Genomic DNA, 19,141 nt, shown 5'->3' with positions numbered 1-19,141 from the left:
CTGATAGATCACCGCATTCATTCTGCCTTTTGCTTGGAAAAGAACATAAAGAAACCCTTGACTTCAATCAGGTTTAGAAGTGCTATAGACTCCAGCTTGTTTTTCATACACAATGAGAGATGAACAAGTGTTTATGATGTTGACTTGACAACATACTGTTATTGTACAGTCTTCGGTTAGGCTTTTTTCTTTTAACTCGAATGTTTTGAAGCTGCATCCCCTAAATTTCTCACAGTCTGCAGCAGTTCATTTTGAGGCAGTATATGTGATCCTGGACCACAAAACCAGTCATAAGGGTCCTTTTTTTTAAGCTTTCCATTGATTTGTGGTTTGTAAGGATAAACGATATTTGAAAATCTGGAATCTGAGGATGCAAAAAAAAAAAAAAAAAAAAATACTGAGAAAAGCGCCTTTAAAGTTGTCCAAATTAAGTTCTTAGCAATGCATATTACTAATCAAAAATTACGTTTTTAATATATTTATGTTAGAAAATCTACAAAATATCTTAATGGAACATAATCTTTACTTACTATCCTAATGACTTTTGGCATAAAAGAAAATTCCTTAATTTTGACTCATTCATTGTATTTTTGGCTATTGCTACAAATATACCCATGCTACCTAAAACTGGTTTTGTGGTCCAGGGTCACATAATTAAATATCTTTTTGACCAGAAGCTTAAGGAAATATAGAAACGTTCAAATCCCTATATATATGCAACATTGTAATGTACTGATGGTGCAGTGTAAAAAGTGCCAAAAATAACCAAACTCCAACCAAATATCACCCAAAGTCCAAACCCACACCCCCGTTTGCCCCAACTATCGCTCTTTTAAGGGAGCACTCGGAGCGCGGCAGCAGGTGTATTCAATCTGAAAATGGCCGCAAATAGAACCGCCAATCACATCTCACAGGCTCAATGACGGGGCCGTCACAGTGTGTAAGTGTAGATGTATAACTTTCTAACAACCACAAAAAGCAACCACTCATGCTTTCATCTCTTTAAACATCAGACTGTTTAATAGGCAGGCAAGTCTATCAATCCAACATTTGTCCCTTGTTCTTTTCTTTTTCTTTCTTTGTCTTGTAGCTGAAATACGTTAAGCTGTTAATCTTCTCAAATTGTGTTCGAGCTGCGAACTTCTCATCAGATCAATAGTTCAATCCTGTGGGACGGCTGTGGACCAATGATACGAGCGATCCTTTTAAGTGAACTATTGAAAGAGAGAGAGAGCATGAAGGAGAGAGTGTATATGGATGCAGTATGGATGGATGTTGGAGTGGATTTATTTAGCTCCTGCTGTCTTACTCATCTATTTTTAGGGCTTGGACACAAAGGCTTTGTTTTTTCACTCCTACACACACAAACACAAATACACTCAAGAACCAAAGCCGTGCATTTATCACTTTAAACCTACACCCACATCCATCTCCACTCGTCAGAGCAAAACATTCTTGAATCGTAAATGTGTGTGCGTTAATTAATATTTAATGAGCTGCACCTGTGAGACTAATGAGCTGTGACTGGGATTCCCTATCGCCCAAATACACATACACTCAGATTAGCATTTTATTCTTATTACTATCTATAGCATGCAGTATAGTGCATACATATATTATATATATTTTATAGCATGCATACTGCATATATACATTATAGAGCATGCATACTGCATATTTAGACAGCATGCATATATATACACAACACCTGCTGAATTAAATATGACGTGACAAAAATTTGGCATACTAGTTTGCCATTGCAATGTGCACGTTTTGGCAAATGTTGCAGGTAATTTGGTTATATGCATATTAAATGTGCATTCTGTGCACAGTTTACATACCAGTGTTGTTTTAGTATCACTGAGATACTATTATAGTTTTTTTTAATAGTTTAAATTAATTTTAAAAATTATAATTTCCATTTTCATTTAAATGTTAGCTATTTATAATTTTTATTAATTTTTTAATGATTTTTTAAAAAGTTTTTGTTTTTAGCTTTAGTTAATTTATTATCATCAAGTTATTCTATGAATATTTTATTGCAAACTGTAACTTAATATTTGCTTTATATATATATATATATATATATATATAATTTAGGGCTGTCAAACAATTAATCGCGATTAATTGCATGCACAAAAATGTGTGTACTGTGTATTTTTATTATGTATATATAACTACACACAGATGCATGTATGTATTTAAGAAAAATTTTATATTCATATAGAAAATATATGTACATATAATATAAATTGTATGTAAATATACATGTATGTATACATATAAATATTTTTAAATACATGTGTGTTTGTATTCGTATGTGCATAATATACACAGTACATATTTTATGTAAACACAGGCTTTTATTTTGCATGCGATCAATCGAGATTAATAGTTTTTTTTTTTTTTTTTTTTTTTTTTAAATAAAAGTTTTTTTTATTTAGTTTTAGTAAAGTATAACCTTGATAAATACCTAAATACTGTAGGGGGAAAAAAGTAGACCTATGCTAGTATGTTTTTCTGGACACAACCAAATCTTCTGTTCTATTATTAGCTCCATTATGGCCCCTAAAACCCATTGTCAGATTAGTATTAGATGAAACCTCCACCTGTGAGCACAGCAGGACGCTGAACTAACACAAACCCCCTGTCATGCGATCCGTTTACCCCTTTAATCTATGAGCACATGAGGTGTGTTTGCTCATAGATTATCATCAGCACCCCAGTCTGTCTGGCTGTTATCACATTTACATCGAGAATATCACAACACCGTGCTTCAGTATGACTTAAATTGACACTATATTACACCGTATTTGTTACATTATAATAAATGAGATCTCCTTCAAATAGAGACGTTTTAAGAGTCATTTTATCGTTTTTTTATTTAATATATCAAGTATATTATTATGGCGGAAGCTAGCTGTATGATTGTTAATACATTAATAGGATGTGCGTATGTACAGGATAAAATGTAAGACGGGGCAAGGCTGTAGCGCCCCCTGTAGTCAATGTTTAATATAGGCTTTTGTAATGGCAGATGTCACTTAATCATTAGCAGACTTCACAAACACTTAGAAAATTATTACATGGATGGGTAACAGATTTTTTTCATGCCCTAATACACTTCAGCTTTGCTGCTACTCAGTGCATCAAAGAGCATTGACTAGTTTAGAAATTATAGAAATTAATTCTTTTATTTAGCAAGGATGCTTTAAATTGATCAAAAGTGATGATAAAGACATTTATAATGTTACAAAGGATTTTTATTTCAGATAAATGCTGTTCTTCTGAGCTTTCTATTCATCAAAGAAACCTAAAAGAATTCTACTCAGCTGTTTTCAACATAATTCAACATACTACTACTACTACTACTACTAATAATAATAAAAATTTTTTTGAACAGCAAATCAAAATATTAGAATGATTTCTGAAGGGCCATGTGACTGGAGTAATGATGCTAAAAATTCAGCTTTGAATATATATATATATATATATATATATATATATATACTGTATATATATACATTTTTTTTGGCATCAAATGCAGGGTTGGTAAGAAGACTTAATCTTACTGTTCAAAAACTGGTAATGTATGTATGTATGTTTATTTATTTATTTTAAAAAGTACAGTGTAAAAATGATAACTCATCAAAATAAGTTTAGCAATTTGAACTTTTTATGTTATATGAAATTCAAATTGATTAAAGTCAGTTTAATGTAATTTTAAGTTTTTTTTTTTTTTTTTTTTTTTTACAGTGAATGGACAATGAGGAATTTACAACATGTGATATACTATATATTCATATATTTAAATATGAAATAAATCAAATTTAAAACATTTAAATAGTTAGTAATTTGTCATTCCAATTAAATGAATCAGAACTAGAATATTTTTATATTATGTAAACTTATACATCATATAAACTTCTATAGTAAAATATTATGTGTGTGTGATTATTTACAAATTAATACATAAATAATAATAATAAAAATAACCATATTGAGAAAAGCAATCCAGCCTAGTTAGGTTTAAGATGAGGTTTAGCTGAGTATTGAATTCAGTCCTAAAGCAGATCTTTAGTGTTGACACTAATCCCACCCTGCCGTCTGTTTACTAGTTAGTGCACAGGAACATGTGCCATGTTTTTATATCACAAAACATGCTCACATGCAATACTGTTTATTTTAAAGACACTGCATGTCAGCAAGTTGATTAAAATTGTTTCTCATCATTTTAAAACAATGTGATTATGCTTGAAATTACTTATGCAGTCAAATATAAATAAACAGTAGGCTATACATACAGTTAAAGTCAAAAGTTGACATACACCTTGCAGAATTTGCAAAATGTTAATTATTTTAGCAAAATAAGAGGAATCATACAAAATGCATGTTATTTTTTATTTAGTACTGACCTGAATAAAATATTTCACATGAAAGACGTTTACATATAGTCCAGAAGAGAAAATAATAGTTCAAAAGTTTACATACATTTGACTTTTAATACTTTGTTGTTACCTGAATTAATCCTTCAGGTCCCACAAATTCTTTGGTTTTTCAGCATTCTTGTGTATTTGAACCCCATTTTTAGATCCATCTTTTCACACTGAGAGACTCATATGCAACTATTAGAGAAGGTTCAAACGCTCACTGATGCTCCAGAAGGAAACACAATGCATTATGAGCCAGGGGTGAAAACGTTTTGAATTTAAAGATCAGGGTAAATTTAACTTATTTTTTTTTTACATTTTGTTAAATGTAACATGTATGTATCTTCTGTAGCCTCTGAAGGGCAGTACTAAATGGAAGAAATATGATATTTAAAGGAGAAGTCCACTTCCAAAACAAAGATTCACATATAATGTACTCACCCCCTTGTCATCCAAGATGTTCATGTCTTTCTTTCTTCAGTCGTAAAGAAATTACGTTTTTTGAGGAAAAAATTTCAGCAGTTTTCTCCATATAATGGATGTCGAAAAACTCCCATCTCATGTTCTTCCTCAACTTCAAAATCGCCCTATATAGTTTTACTTTTTTTGTTAAGGGTGTTTGATTTTCTTTGCATGTCGGTACTTCTGCAGCAATGTAGGATGATTTTGAAATGATTTTTGAAGTTGAGGGAGTAAATATGAGTTTTTCGACATACCCTAACTGTCCTGAACCAGAATACACAGAGTTCAGGGAGAGTAAGACAAGACGAGCGTTTGAGAATAAAAAGTATTTGAACTGTATTTTTTAAATGAAAATAACAGATCACTTTTTTGCTAGATAAGACGGCATTTGATCCTTTACAACTGCATTTGGGATCGTTTGAAGCCACATTTAAACTGCATTTTGGAAGTTCAAAATCGGGGCACCATATCAGTCCATTATATGGAGAAAAATGCTGAAATGTTTTCCTAAAAAAACAATTTCATTACGACTAAAGAAAGAAAGACATGAACATCTTGGATGAGAATTGGGTGAGTACATTATATGTCAATCTTTGTTTTGGAAGTGGACTTCTCCTTTAAGCAAAATAAGAAAAATGTACACATCTTCATTCTGTTCAAAAGTTTTCACCCCCAGCTCTTAATGCATGGTTTTTCCTTATGGAGCATCAGTGAGTGTTTGAACCTTCTGTAATAGTTGCATATGAGTCCCTCAGTTGTCCTCAGTGTGAAAAGATGGATCTCAAAAGCATACAGTCATTACTGGAAAGGGTTCAAATACACAAAAAAGCTGAAAAAAAAAAATTGAAGAACAGCGGGCAGTTTCAACTGTTTACATTTTACAGAAGTTTTGCATTTTTATTGTTATTTTTTGTGTTTAATGAATGTTTTGCAGTTTAAATATCACTGATGGATTCAGCATTTGTGCTTTAGATTACTTATGCATGCACATATTTTTGATAATAGTGATATTGAGTAAAGTCAAAAGAACAATACGGTCCCAGATTGACGTATTTCATGCTTTGTTCTGCTCCAGACGTGTTTATTGCCTTCATGCTTTGATCTAGTAATAAATTCATACTCATATTGGATAATAAAGGAACTTCAGATGTAATTTGATGCTTGTGTTGATTCCAGACACTAAAGCTGAAGCCAGAAGGCTTGAAAAACCCTTGATTCGCAGCTGTTCTCTCTTCTCAGACTGAATATCTTGTTTCTGCAGAAATATGTATACTGCTTGTACAATATTTTGGTTTTCCATTTGAAACCTTTTCGAATTTCTCATTATCCACTTTTCGTCTTATTAGACGTTTGCCTCTTTTCAGTTACAGTACATCACTTACAGCCCATTCAAGTGCAATGTAACACATACATCTAACACCGTGAAGCTGAGTGCCATCCAAATGAATTATCACTTATCAAGTGTGCTCTGCTCTTGCCAGGACATCTTTAAATGTTATGTAAGCTGGCTTTGTAAGTTATTAAAGAATCTTTTTCACAGCACAGATGTTTTGCCTGGGAGTGTGAAAAGATAGCGAGAAAGAGCAAGGAGTCGTGATGATGAGGCAATACAGAGATTAAATAAAGCAGAAAGAGTGATAAAGAATGACAGCATTAATGCAGTACAGTTGCTCTTTACTGTACAGACGCTCATTCAGTCTATAAATGTGCTGCAATTCATTTTGTTTATCTGACATCACTGCAGTCTATTTTCGAAGCACAGTAGCTGCTATCTAGCTAGTTCATGTCCTGTTTGAAGTCTGAGGTCTTTAAATAGCTGAAAAACATTGATTATATTATAACTAAAAATATGTACACATCATGGAAATATTTATTGTGCTGCCACATACATTAAAAAGCAGTACAGCAAATACATGTGTGTGTGTGTGTGTGTGTGTATAGAGACAGAGGGAGAGAAATGTAGGCATGTCATAATGCAAAAAAAAAAAAAAAAAAAAAAAAAAAAAAAAAGTATTTAGCCCCAAAGTCATAAAAACAAAATTATATTCTAATTAAACATAAATACTTTGAAAAAAAAGAAACCTATATTTAAGTATGATGCATTATATTATATTATATTATATTATATTATATTATATTATATTATATTATATTATATTATATTATCATTTCTGGACAGTTGTAGGTCAAACATTTTTACCTCATTTACCTTGTAGTATATTTTCAATGTTTTTTTTTTGTTGTTGTTTTATTTAATAGTAAGTATATAAAAAAAATACATGTCATAATAATAATAATAATAATAAGAAGAAGAATTTAATCAGCATTTAGACATTACAACAAATCCTACCATTTAAATCAATCAATAAATAAAATGTATGTGTAAATAAATGTATGCATATGTTATTAATGAAAAAAAGTCTTAAGGAAGGAAAATATAAGTATGTATGGCTAATATTTAGCCCCCAAATCATAACAATTCTATTTAATATTTTAATTAAACATATAAATATTTTGCACAAAGAAAATTAAACCTATATTTAAATAAGATATTATATTGTATTAGATTTTTTATTATTATATTATATTATATTATATTATACATTAATTTTTGGACAATTGTAAGTTTTTTTTTATTATTATTATTTAGGTATTTAGGATATTTTCAATAATGTTTTTTTTTTAAATAGTAAGTAAATAAAAAATACTTTTCATAATAATAATAATAATAACAACAACAGCAACAACAACAACAACAATTTAATCAGCATTTATTAGACATTGCAACAAATCCTACCATTTAAATAAACAAATAAATAAATGTATGCATATGTTATTAATGCAACAAAAAATATTCTTTAGGATAAGTATGTATGGGTCATATTTAACCCCAAAGTCATAAAAATTATATTTTTGTTTTTAATGGTAAGTAAATAAACAAATACATACATGTAGTAGTAGTAGTAGTAATAATAATAATAATAATAATAATCTGTATTTATTAGAAATTACAACAAATCCTACCATTTAAATGAATTAATGAATGAAGGAATGAATAAATGAATGTGGTATGTTATTAATGCAAAAAAAAAAAAAAAAAAAAAAAAAAAAAAAAAAACCTTAAGGAAAATATAAGTATGGGTCATATTTAGCCCCAAAGTCATAAAAAAATTATATTTAATATTTTAATTAAACATAAATACTTTGCACAAAGAAAATGAAACCTATGTGTAAATATATATTATATTATATTATATTATATTATATTATATTATATTATATTATATATTATATATATTATTTTTTATTGTAATTAAGTTAATAAAGAAAGTAAATGTAATAATATAATAATGACATTACAACAAAACATAAATAAATGTGTTTTATAAACATATATTAGACAACAAATCCTACCATTGTGTGCACATGTAGTGTATAAATCTAAATGTATAAGCTTCGAGAATGACTGCCCTATCCATTTATAAATTATTATGATTGAATATTTCACGTAACTAATGGCATTATTTGTCTATTTATAGCTGAAATAACTAATATATGCTTCTGAACTTCACAGAGAGATGAAATAACATCAACTCCCCACTGAATTCCTGTGTTGTACTCACTGATGTGCTAAAGCGCCATTTAGTGGTTTAAAAATGTATTGCACATTAATTTTCATATCCTCTTGATTAAGTCAGTTTGATCCTAGTTATATTGACTCATTCCTGAGTAATTAGACAGAAAGCTGATCCATGCAAACGTCACATTTAATTAAACATGGTTTCACAGCCGGTGAAGGCCCAAAGTGCATTGACACAAACATACCAGATACTCCCAGAAGTATGATGGCAGTGGTGCATTGCAGACATATTTTATATCAGTTTTGCATTCTGTGTTGGTTCTGGGGACCAGAGGAAAGCAGGCCAGTTTGATCCGTTTGCACCGCCACAGCCTGCTGGGATCAAACAATTAACCTTCGGTATATTGAAAGCAACAGGAGAATGCTAACACAAAACCTTGCAAATGAAATAGCACCAGTTGCTATAGTAACTTCTGCTGAAGTCTAAAGGCATTTGTGCAACACCATACAATATGTTTCAGTTGCCAAGAAACATCCGTCATTTACTAAGTTTTCAGTGGCCTGGACTTACTGTAAACACACGAAGAGGACTTAAAAAGATTTCTAACGTGTTCTAACATTTCTAAAATGTTAAAACAATCCCTATGAACATTTAACCATGGTTTTACAATAGTAACTCTAACTGTTGCATGCTGTTTTGGTGGAAATGTTTCATAGGACTAATAATTAAGGCTTTCCAAGATGAAAATGAGTTTGTTTTTTCATCAGAACAGATTTGGAGAAATTCAGCATTACATCACTTGCTCATCAGTGGATCCTCTGCAGTGAATGGGTGCCGTCAGAATGAGCGTCCAAACAGCTGATAAAAACATCACAATAATCCACAAGTAATCCACACCACTCTAGCCCATCAATTAACATCTTGTAAAATAAAAAGCTGCATTTTCTAAAGATCAAATCCATTATTAAGGCCTTTTTCAATTGTTGCTTCTGACCAAAATATGAGTCCATAATGCATAATGCTACCTCTAGTGAAAAAAGTTCATCAATATATTTGTTTAGATCTGCTTTAAACTGGTTTCACTTGTAAACGGTGCTTGATCTGTGCATATTTCTTTAGTAGACAACTTTTCACCACAGAAGGCAATATTATGAATTATGGAAGCAATGGTAAAAATGTAAGCAAGTTAAAAAAAAGTCTTGATAGATTTGTTTATCACAAAAAAAGCAGCTTTTTTTGACAAGATGTTCATGATGGACAAGATGTGGATTACTTGTGTATTATTATGATGTTTTTATCAGATGTTTGGATTCTGACGGCACCCATTCACTACAGAGGATCCATTGGTAAGCAGTTGAGGTAATACTAAAATCTTGAGTTAAACTGAATTAAATCGGCTTAGACGAATAGTTACTTCCAGAACAAAAAATTACAGGTAATGTACTCACCCCCTTGTCATTCAAGATGTTCATGTCTGTCTTTATTCAGTCGTAAAGAAATTGTTTTTTGAGGAAAACATTTCAGGATTTCTCTCCATGTAATGGACTTCTATGGTACCCCCAAATTTGAACTTCAAAATGTAGTTTAAAAGCGGCTTCAAAGGTCTCTAAACAATCCCAGCTGAGGAAGAAGGGTCTTATCTAGCGAAACGATTGGTTATTTTCTAAAAAAAAAATGCAGTTTATATACTTTTTAACCTCAAATGTTCATCTTGTCTAGCTCTGTGTGAACTTTTTTCCGGTCAAGACAGTTAGGGTACGTCTAAAAACTCCCGACTCATTTTTCCTACATCGCTGTTTTTACGGTTTTTTTTTTTGTAAAGGGTGTTTGATCTTCTTTGCATATTCACTTTCTAAACTCTGGGTTGGTATTTCTGCGGTGATGTCGGACGATTTTGAAGTTGGAGGAGAAAATGAGACGGGAGTTTTTAGATATACCCTAACTATCATGACCGTCAAAAAAAAAGCGTGTGAGGTTAAAATGTATATAAATTGTAGATAATAGATAAGACCATTTTTCCTCAGCTGGGATCATTTAGAGCCTATTAAAGCTGCATTTAAACTGCATTTTGGAAGTTCAAATTTGGAGGCACCATAGAAGCATGGAGAGAAATCCTGAAATGTTTCCCTCAAAAAAAAAATTCTTTACAACTGAAGAAAGACATGGACATCTTGGATGACAAGGTGGTGAGTACATTATCTGTAAATTTTTGTTCTTGAAGCGAACTAATCCTTAGCGTGTTCCTCATGTAAAGTGATTGTAGAAGACCTAGAATATAGTATGAGTCATGTGAACTACTTTTACTTTTGTGACACCTATTATTATGGCGCTTATGGTGTGTTTTGTCATATATTTTAATATAGTTGTTCAGTAAACTGCATAATGATTCTTTAAAATTTTTCCTTTTGCATTTCACAGAACAAATGACAGTTTACAGTTTGAAATCACATCTGGGTGAGTAAATAATTACTCTTTTAAAGATGTTACCTACATTAGTATTTCACACTTTTAGGAAAAAAGGTCCCAAAGCTGCTAGTGGGGCGGTACCTTTTTAAATGATACTCTTTTGTATCTTATTTACCCCTAAAAGATGCTTTTTAGTACCTTAAAGGTACATATTAATACCTAAAGAGTACATATCAGTACCTAAATGGTGCACATTAGCACCTTTTGACAAATACACCTTCTTAGTGACAGCTTTTGTACCTTTTATTTTTCTCAGAGTGCATATTAAATTCAAAAAGACATAAAAAATGAGTAAAAACATTAAATTAGAAAGAGTAGCCCCTCTCAGTTTTCCTTGATTGACAATTCATGTGGCCATGTGTTTTGTATTATAGTTGAGTGTTGCTGATGGCTGATGGGATGTACTGGCATATGGCTGTAATAACAGCTGTCTGTTTTTTAACAGCAGGGATAATCTATAGCTTTGTGCTGAATGTAATCCCTAAATGACAACAATGAGTTTGTTCAGTCCCGTCACGGTACCTTAACTCCCGCCTTATGATGGGGGTTGTGGTGTAACTATGGTAACGGGATGTGTTAGTCATCACTCATCACAGAGTGAAGTATGTGACAGGTGTGGACACGACTGAGACGGAGTGTGATGTATATTTATAATCAATTTGAAATGCACACAGCATTACGCCCAAATGCTTTTACGTCCTCCCTCTGCTCTCGGGTATCCTGGAGCCAGTAGGGCCTGTAGGTTGCATGCTTATATAAGACATATGAAACACACCCGTCCTGTGATTAATGCCTGCTTTAACATGCCACTGCAATTTGTTGTTGACAGATAACATAGTTATGCAGTCCATGCAGTCTCTAAAAATGCATGCATAGTCATTAAAATAGGTCATTTATGTAATAATAAAATTAAATATTTGAAATATGTAACATTAGATGACTTATAATTATTTCTATGAACTGTATAATTAGGTCAAATAAAATTAAATTGAAAAAAAGGACTGAAATGTTTAAAATTACAATCAGTGACATTTTTGCATCATTAACCATAGTATTTTAATCATACTATTACATTATATTTTCTGTGTTATTTTTTTTTAAGTTGGTCATCTATTTGTTTTTGTCGTTTTTATTAATGCACAACAAAAATTATTATAAAGTAATTTTTTCTGTTACAATATTAACCCTGATCTACTACTAGGCCATGCTCTATGGCAAGGCACAAATAAAATAAAATAATAAAATAAAATAAAATAAAATAAATAAAATTCTTAAAAAAAAAAAAATTTAAGATGATAACTGAATTCCATATACTAAATTGAACAAGCATGTAATGATCTCATGTTTGCAAAAAAAATAAAAAATAAAAAAAAAATGCTAGTATACATATACACACATTTTATCCTATTCATGAACTTTTTTTTTTAATAATAATTTAAAGAGAAAATGAAAATAGCAGTTCTGGAAAAGAGGCTGGTCACTGTTAGGCTTACCTCTATTATTCTGCATTTGTGTGTGTGAAAGAGAGTGTGCAGGTTATTATCTGTGCTGAGCGTGTGTAATTCAGACCTATGGGACGCAGCTCTAATTGCGTCCTGCAACCGACAGTTATAATTGCATAGCATGTTATGACAATCAAACTGACAGGCCCAAATGAACTGAGAGACAAAATAATGAGTATTGTGTCTTCCTGTCTAGTTCTGTCTTTTCTTCCATTAACTTTCTCTGATATTCTCTCCCAATATTCATTCTTTTTCTCCAGTTCCCCAATGCCCAGCACCAGTTGCATTCGGTTTTGTTATTCTCATACCTAATTATTCTGTTTTCTGCACCTGTGCCTTTCCATTTTCGTGGACATGGATTGTATTAGAATTACATGCTATCATAGTACACATACTGTTTTTGGTAGAATTTTACACAAATCAGCTGCATAGAATTCCATATCCCACAATGCAATGTACTTGACTTAACCTTCCATTTCATTTTTTTTTAGTATTAAAATTTTTTTGATCACAATTTACAATCATGTAATTGGACATTTTTTACTGAAAACTAAATGGAAAAAAAGGTTGTATTTTTGAGTAACCGAATTCCATTTACTGAATTAGAAAGAAAAATGTAGTAAAACAAACCAATTATTGTTTTGTTCAAATTTTGTTTTTTTTTTTTTTTTTTTTTTTTTTTTTGTTCATTTTGGTTCAGTGTGGTTCTGATATATGTATTTTTAAAGTAAAAATCACAAATAATTACAAAGAAATGGCAAGTAACACACTGAATTGAGTTTTGAAGTAGAAGGAAGTGTACTGTACAGTATACTGAATACTATTGAAGCCCATTTCCACCATGTAAGAAAAAAATTAATGACTTTAAAGTCAAAACTATGACATACTTAAGTGAAATTATGACTTTAAAAGTCATAATTTAAAAGTCATTATGAGATAGAAAGTAAAAATTTTGACTTTAAAAGGTGAAATTATGACGTAAGTCATAATTATGAGATAAAAAAGTCAAAATCATGATGTAAAAAGTCAAAATTATGAGAAAGAGTCAAAATCATGATGTAAAAAGTCAAAATTATGAGAAAAATTCGAAATCATGACTTAAAAAGTCAAAATTATGAGAAATCAATTATGAGATAAAAAGTTAAAATTATGAGATAAAAAGTCAAAATTATGACTTTAAAAGTCGTAATTACAAGATAAAAAGTCGAAATCACAACATAAAAAGTCAAAATTATGAGATAAAAAGTCAAAATTGACTTCAAAAGTAGTAATGAGATAAAAAGTGTCGAAATTATGACATAAAAAGTTTAAATTATGACATAAAAAGTTTAAATTATGACTTAAATCGAAATTATGACTTTAAAAGTTTAAATTATAACGTAAATCATAATTACGAGATAAAAAGTTGAATTAATTACTTTAAAAGTCGAAATCATGATTTAAAAAGTCGAAATTATGACTTAAATTGAAATTATGACTTAAATCACAATTACGAGATAAAAAGTTATTTTTTGACTTTTCAAAGTCGTAATAAGAAGTCCAAATCATGATTTAAAAAGTCGGAATTACAAGATAAAAAGCCCAAATCGTGACTTAAAAAGTCATAATTACGAGATAAAAACTCGATCTTGTGAGATGAATAAATTGAAATTATGACTTGCTGACTTGCAGGCTCACTATTGACTTGAGTCATAATTTTAACTTTTTATCTCTTAATTATGACGTTTTGTCTTGTAATTATGACTTAAGTATGTCATAATTTCAACTTTTTCTTATAATATTTTCATTTTAAAATCATAATTTCAATTTTTTTTATCTCGACTTTTAAATTTTTTTATTTAATAAGTCTTTGTCTTTTTATCTTGTAAGTATGACTTAAGTATGTCATAATTTAGACTTTTTAGGGCATGAATGTTTTTCTTATGTGGCGGAAATGGGCTTCCATAGAATACTGCATGATTTTTTTAAATAGTAAGTAAAATAGTAGTTATTATTTATACAGTAACATTATACAGTATACAAATTAAAACAAAAACTGGGTGGTAAGAGGTATGCAAATACTCCATTGTGAACACAGCCATGAAAATGCAGAACTGAAGAAAATCCCAATGGCTTTGACCTGCTATTCCGTGTTATCAGCACAGGTTGGCGCTGTTCTACCCTGTAATGCATGAAGTTGCAGCCATTGCAAATATTCAGACTATGCTGTGCTCATACAGTATGACAAAAGGGTGATGAATCACAACATCTGCTCTAAGCTCTTGTCCGGCAGAGAATGAATTTAACAGGCCTGCACAGCCTAACCCCAAACACAGACCGAGGGGTATTTAGGATCTTGTCCAACCAGAACAGGTGTTCTCCTATAGACTTACTCATACACACACATACAACACGCTATGCTTTGTCTGTCCTGCTTATGATATCAAACTACTGTGTACAAGAATGTTGAAAAGGCAAATCAACTGACGAATGCCACATCCTTGCATTTAATACATTAAATATTAGATATGAGCTTTTAATGACACCTCACGAACAAAGACAGCTGCAGATTCATCAGTGCTGAATTTAGTGACATAGAAATGACTGCTAAATGGTATTAAGGTGTTAGATTTTTAAAGGCAAGAAGTTTAAAGCTGTTTCATACAACCACATAGTAAGTAAATAATGAGTAAATGAAAATGCAACTATCCCTTCGATTGTTATTTACATAAAGCAAAGCATTTCATCAGAGTGTCATTAACTGTTTTTGTTTGTATTGTAGCTTTGCCCTAATATTTTTCCTCAAATTAATGATAAAGTCTCTTAGATAGGCAACACCCAGACAAGCCTATTTTTTTCTGAATCCCAGCTGAGCTCTGTTTCTTTCTCTATCTCTCTCATCCATCTGTCCATTTAAACCAGGCTGTTGAGACGTGTCGTTCCAGCTTCCTGTTGCCTGCAGTGATGTCCTGATGTTCACCAAGAGTGGCAACAGGCGTGACTGGGTCATGCAGTGTGACGACCAGAGATAACGCACACAAACACACACACACACACACACATTCCAACACAGTCTATTGAGCAGACTTGTCAGAGGATTTAGTGAAAGGACACAGAGATTGATGCATTTTATTGATCCCCTAATAGAAATTCAGGTGTAAGGAAACGAGCTGAGGATGATACTAGGAAATGGTTTCAAAGGTATAGGCCCAACATGCGTCCACTGCTTAAAATGCTAAAAATGATATGATGATAAATCATACCATTTTATTGTTTTGCTTAATTCATCAGCACAAATATATATACACTACCAGTCAAAAGATTTTTAAAGGTTTTTTTTTTAAGAAGACTCTTCTGCTCAAGACTGCATTTATTTGATCCAAAGTATAGCGAAAACAGTAAAAAAAATTATTTATAATATTACAAACGATTCTTTATCAGATAAATGCTGTTCTTCTGAACTTTCTATTCATCAAAGAAACTTAAAAAACTTCTACACTGTAAAAAATAAAAAACACAATTTGTTGAGTCAGCTTAAAATAATTTGTTACCCTGCTGCCTTACAATTTTAAGTTATGTCAACTACAATAAGTTTAGTCAACTTGAAATGTTAAGTTGTACTAAGTAACAACTTAGATATTTGTGTTGAGTAACAGATGGGTAACTCAGCTGCCTTAAAATTTTAAGTCGATTCAACTCAAATATCTAAGTTGTCACTTAGCATAATTTAACATTTCAAGTTGAATAAACTTTTTTTGAGTTGACTGAACTTCAAATTTTAAGGCAGCCAGGTTACAAATTATTTTAAGTTGACTCAACAAATTGTTTTTTACAGTGTACTCAGCTGTTTTCAACAATAATAATAAGTGTTTTTTTGAACAGCAAATCAGAATATTAGAATGATTTCTGAAGGATCATGTGACTGGAGTAATGATGCTAAAAATTCAGCTTTGAAATCACAGGAATAAATTACATTTTAAAACATATTCAAATAGAAAACAGTTATTTTATATATTAAAAATATTATTATTATTTTTTTTTGTACTTTGGATCCAATAAATGCAGGCATGTTGAGCAGAAGAGACTTGTTTAAAAAAACATAAAAAATCTTACTGTTCAAAAATGTTTGACTGGTTGTGTAAATATTTATCGTAGTACCATTAATTATTATTATTATTTTTTTTATGTTTTTGAAAGTCTCTTAAGCCAGGGGTGCCCAACCCTGTTCCTGGAGATTGACTTTTCTGCAGAGTTTAGTTCCAACCCTAATCAAACACACCTGTCTGTAATTATCAAGTGCTCCTTGAGATCCTAATTAGCTGGTTCAGGTGTGTTTGGTCAGGGTTGAAGCTGAACTCTGCAGGAAAGTCGATCTCCAGGACCAGGGTTGAGCACCCCTGTCTTATGCTCACCGCTGCATTTTTTTAAAATTAAAAATACAGAAAAAAACAGCAATATTGTGAAATATTTTTATAATTTAAAATAACCGTTTTCTATTTGTATATGTTTTAAAATGTAATTTATTCATGTCATGCAAAGCTGAATTTTCAGCATCATTACTTCAGTCTTCAGTGTCACATGATCCTTCAGAGATCATTCTAATATGCTGATTTGCTACTTAAGAAACATTTCTTATAGTTATCAATGTTGAAAACATTTAATACTTCAAGTTCAAAAGAACAGCGTTTATTTGAAATAGAAACCTTCATACTATAAATCTCTTCACTGCCACTTTTGATCAGCTTAATGCATCCTTGCTGAATGAAAGTATTCATTTCTACCAAAAAAAAAAAAAAAAAAAAAAAAAAAAAACCTTGACAAGACTTGACATGTTACAAAAGTATCATTAATTGAGTGTCTCTCATGTTGACTTTAATTGGTACAGCATTTCATTGATGTACCTCTGCCTTCTGTAACCTAATAACTCCCAAATCTCATCACTTATGAAATGTCTTTTGAAGTAGCAGCTGGTTGGGCCATCTGCGTCAATACAGTAGTGCAACTGAGAAACATACTTTCAACCACAAAAATGTGTTATGCATCTCAGAACTAAATCTGTACCAGCAGCGACCACTCTGAAAATGCTGTTTCTAATTATTATCAGCATTTGCTAATGCAAGCATCGCTACCGTTGCTCATACTCAGAGATCTGAAGTATTTCCAGCCATGTGTCCTCCTGCCACACCCGGGTACAGTGTATTTGTCCATGCAGCACTTGTGATGAGTAATTTCCACCAACGACATCTGTGCATGACGTTATGGTTGGCAGGAAGTCAAAACGGGAGTTGTTTTCATTCATGTGGTAACTTAACTTTATGTTCTGAATCTGGAATATTCCTTTATCATATCTTTAGCAACTCAATTCAATTCAATTCAAATTTATTTGTATAGCGCTTTTCACAATGCATACCGCTGCAAAGCAGCTTTACACCAAATTGACATTTTTACAATATACACTACCGTTCAAAAGTTTGGGGTCAGTACATTTTTATTGTTTCTTTTTTTTTTTTAAGAAATTAATACTTTTATTCACCAAGGATGTATTAAGGTAATAATTAAAAGTTTATTAAAAGTTAATAATAAATAATTTACAGTGTTATAAAATATTTATATTTTGAATAAACACTGTACTTTTAAAACTTGTTATTCATGAAAGAATCCTGAAAAAAAAAATTACAGGTTCCAAAAAATATTTGGCAGCACAACTGTTGATATTATCCAACATTGATCATTCTAATAATAAATCTGCATATTAGAATGATTTCTGAAGGATCATGTGACACTTAAGACTGGAGTGACAGCTGATAAAAATTCAGCTTTTCATCACAGGAATAAATTCTATTTTAAAGTATGTTAAAATAAAAAACATTATTTTTTATTGTAAAAACATTTTGCAATATTATTGTTTTTTTTCTATATTTTTAATCAAATAAATGCAGCCTTGATGAGCATAAGAGACTTCTTTAAAGACTATTACAAGTCTTACTGACCCCAAACTTTTGAACGGTAGTGTATGTAGTAGTGTAGTAGGTAGAGATGTGTGGTAAAGATCAATTAATGACGTAATCAAACAGACAAAGAACACTATAAATTAGTAGCAGAATTCGGTAGTGCTGTATGTTTTCAGGGTTGGCATCATCTGAAGTCCTCTGTGGGGTTGGCATCTTCTCTTCTTAAGTGTTCTGGATCCAGACTGGAGCTTGTGAATTCCTAGTTACCACGGGATGTCAATCCCATGGCAAAAACAGAGAACAAACAGGAACATAATTAGCGTAGCTGCTGTTCAAACTAAGAAAAGGAAGATTTGTTAAACCAGAGCTAAAAGATTAATAATGAACATTCGATCAGATATAACTGCAGGAAAAGTTTATGAGATGCATTATTTGAATGCTTGGCTAAAAAGATGTGTCTTTAATCTAGATTTAAACAGAGGGAGTGTTTCTGAACGCTGAACGTTATCAGGAAGGCTGTTCCAGAGTTTGGGTGCCAAATGCGAAAAAGCTCTACCTCCTTTAGTGGACTTTGCTATCCTAGGTACTACCAACAGTCCAGAGTTTTGTGACCTTAGGGAGCGTGATGGATTGTAGCGTGGTAGAAGACTAGTTAGGTATGCAGGAGCTAAACTGTTAAGTGCCTTATAGGTAAGAAGTACTATTTTATAGCTGATGCAGAACCTAATAGGTAGCCAGTGCAGAGACTTTAAAATTGGGGTAATATGATC

Source organism: Labeo rohita, chromosome 12 (genome assembly GCF_022985175.1).
Source record: "Labeo rohita strain BAU-BD-2019 chromosome 12, IGBB_LRoh.1.0, whole genome shotgun sequence".
Classification (NCBI taxonomy): Eukaryota; Metazoa; Chordata; class Actinopteri; order Cypriniformes; family Cyprinidae; genus Labeo; species Labeo rohita.
Note: the sequence above shows the minus strand (reverse complement) of the source record.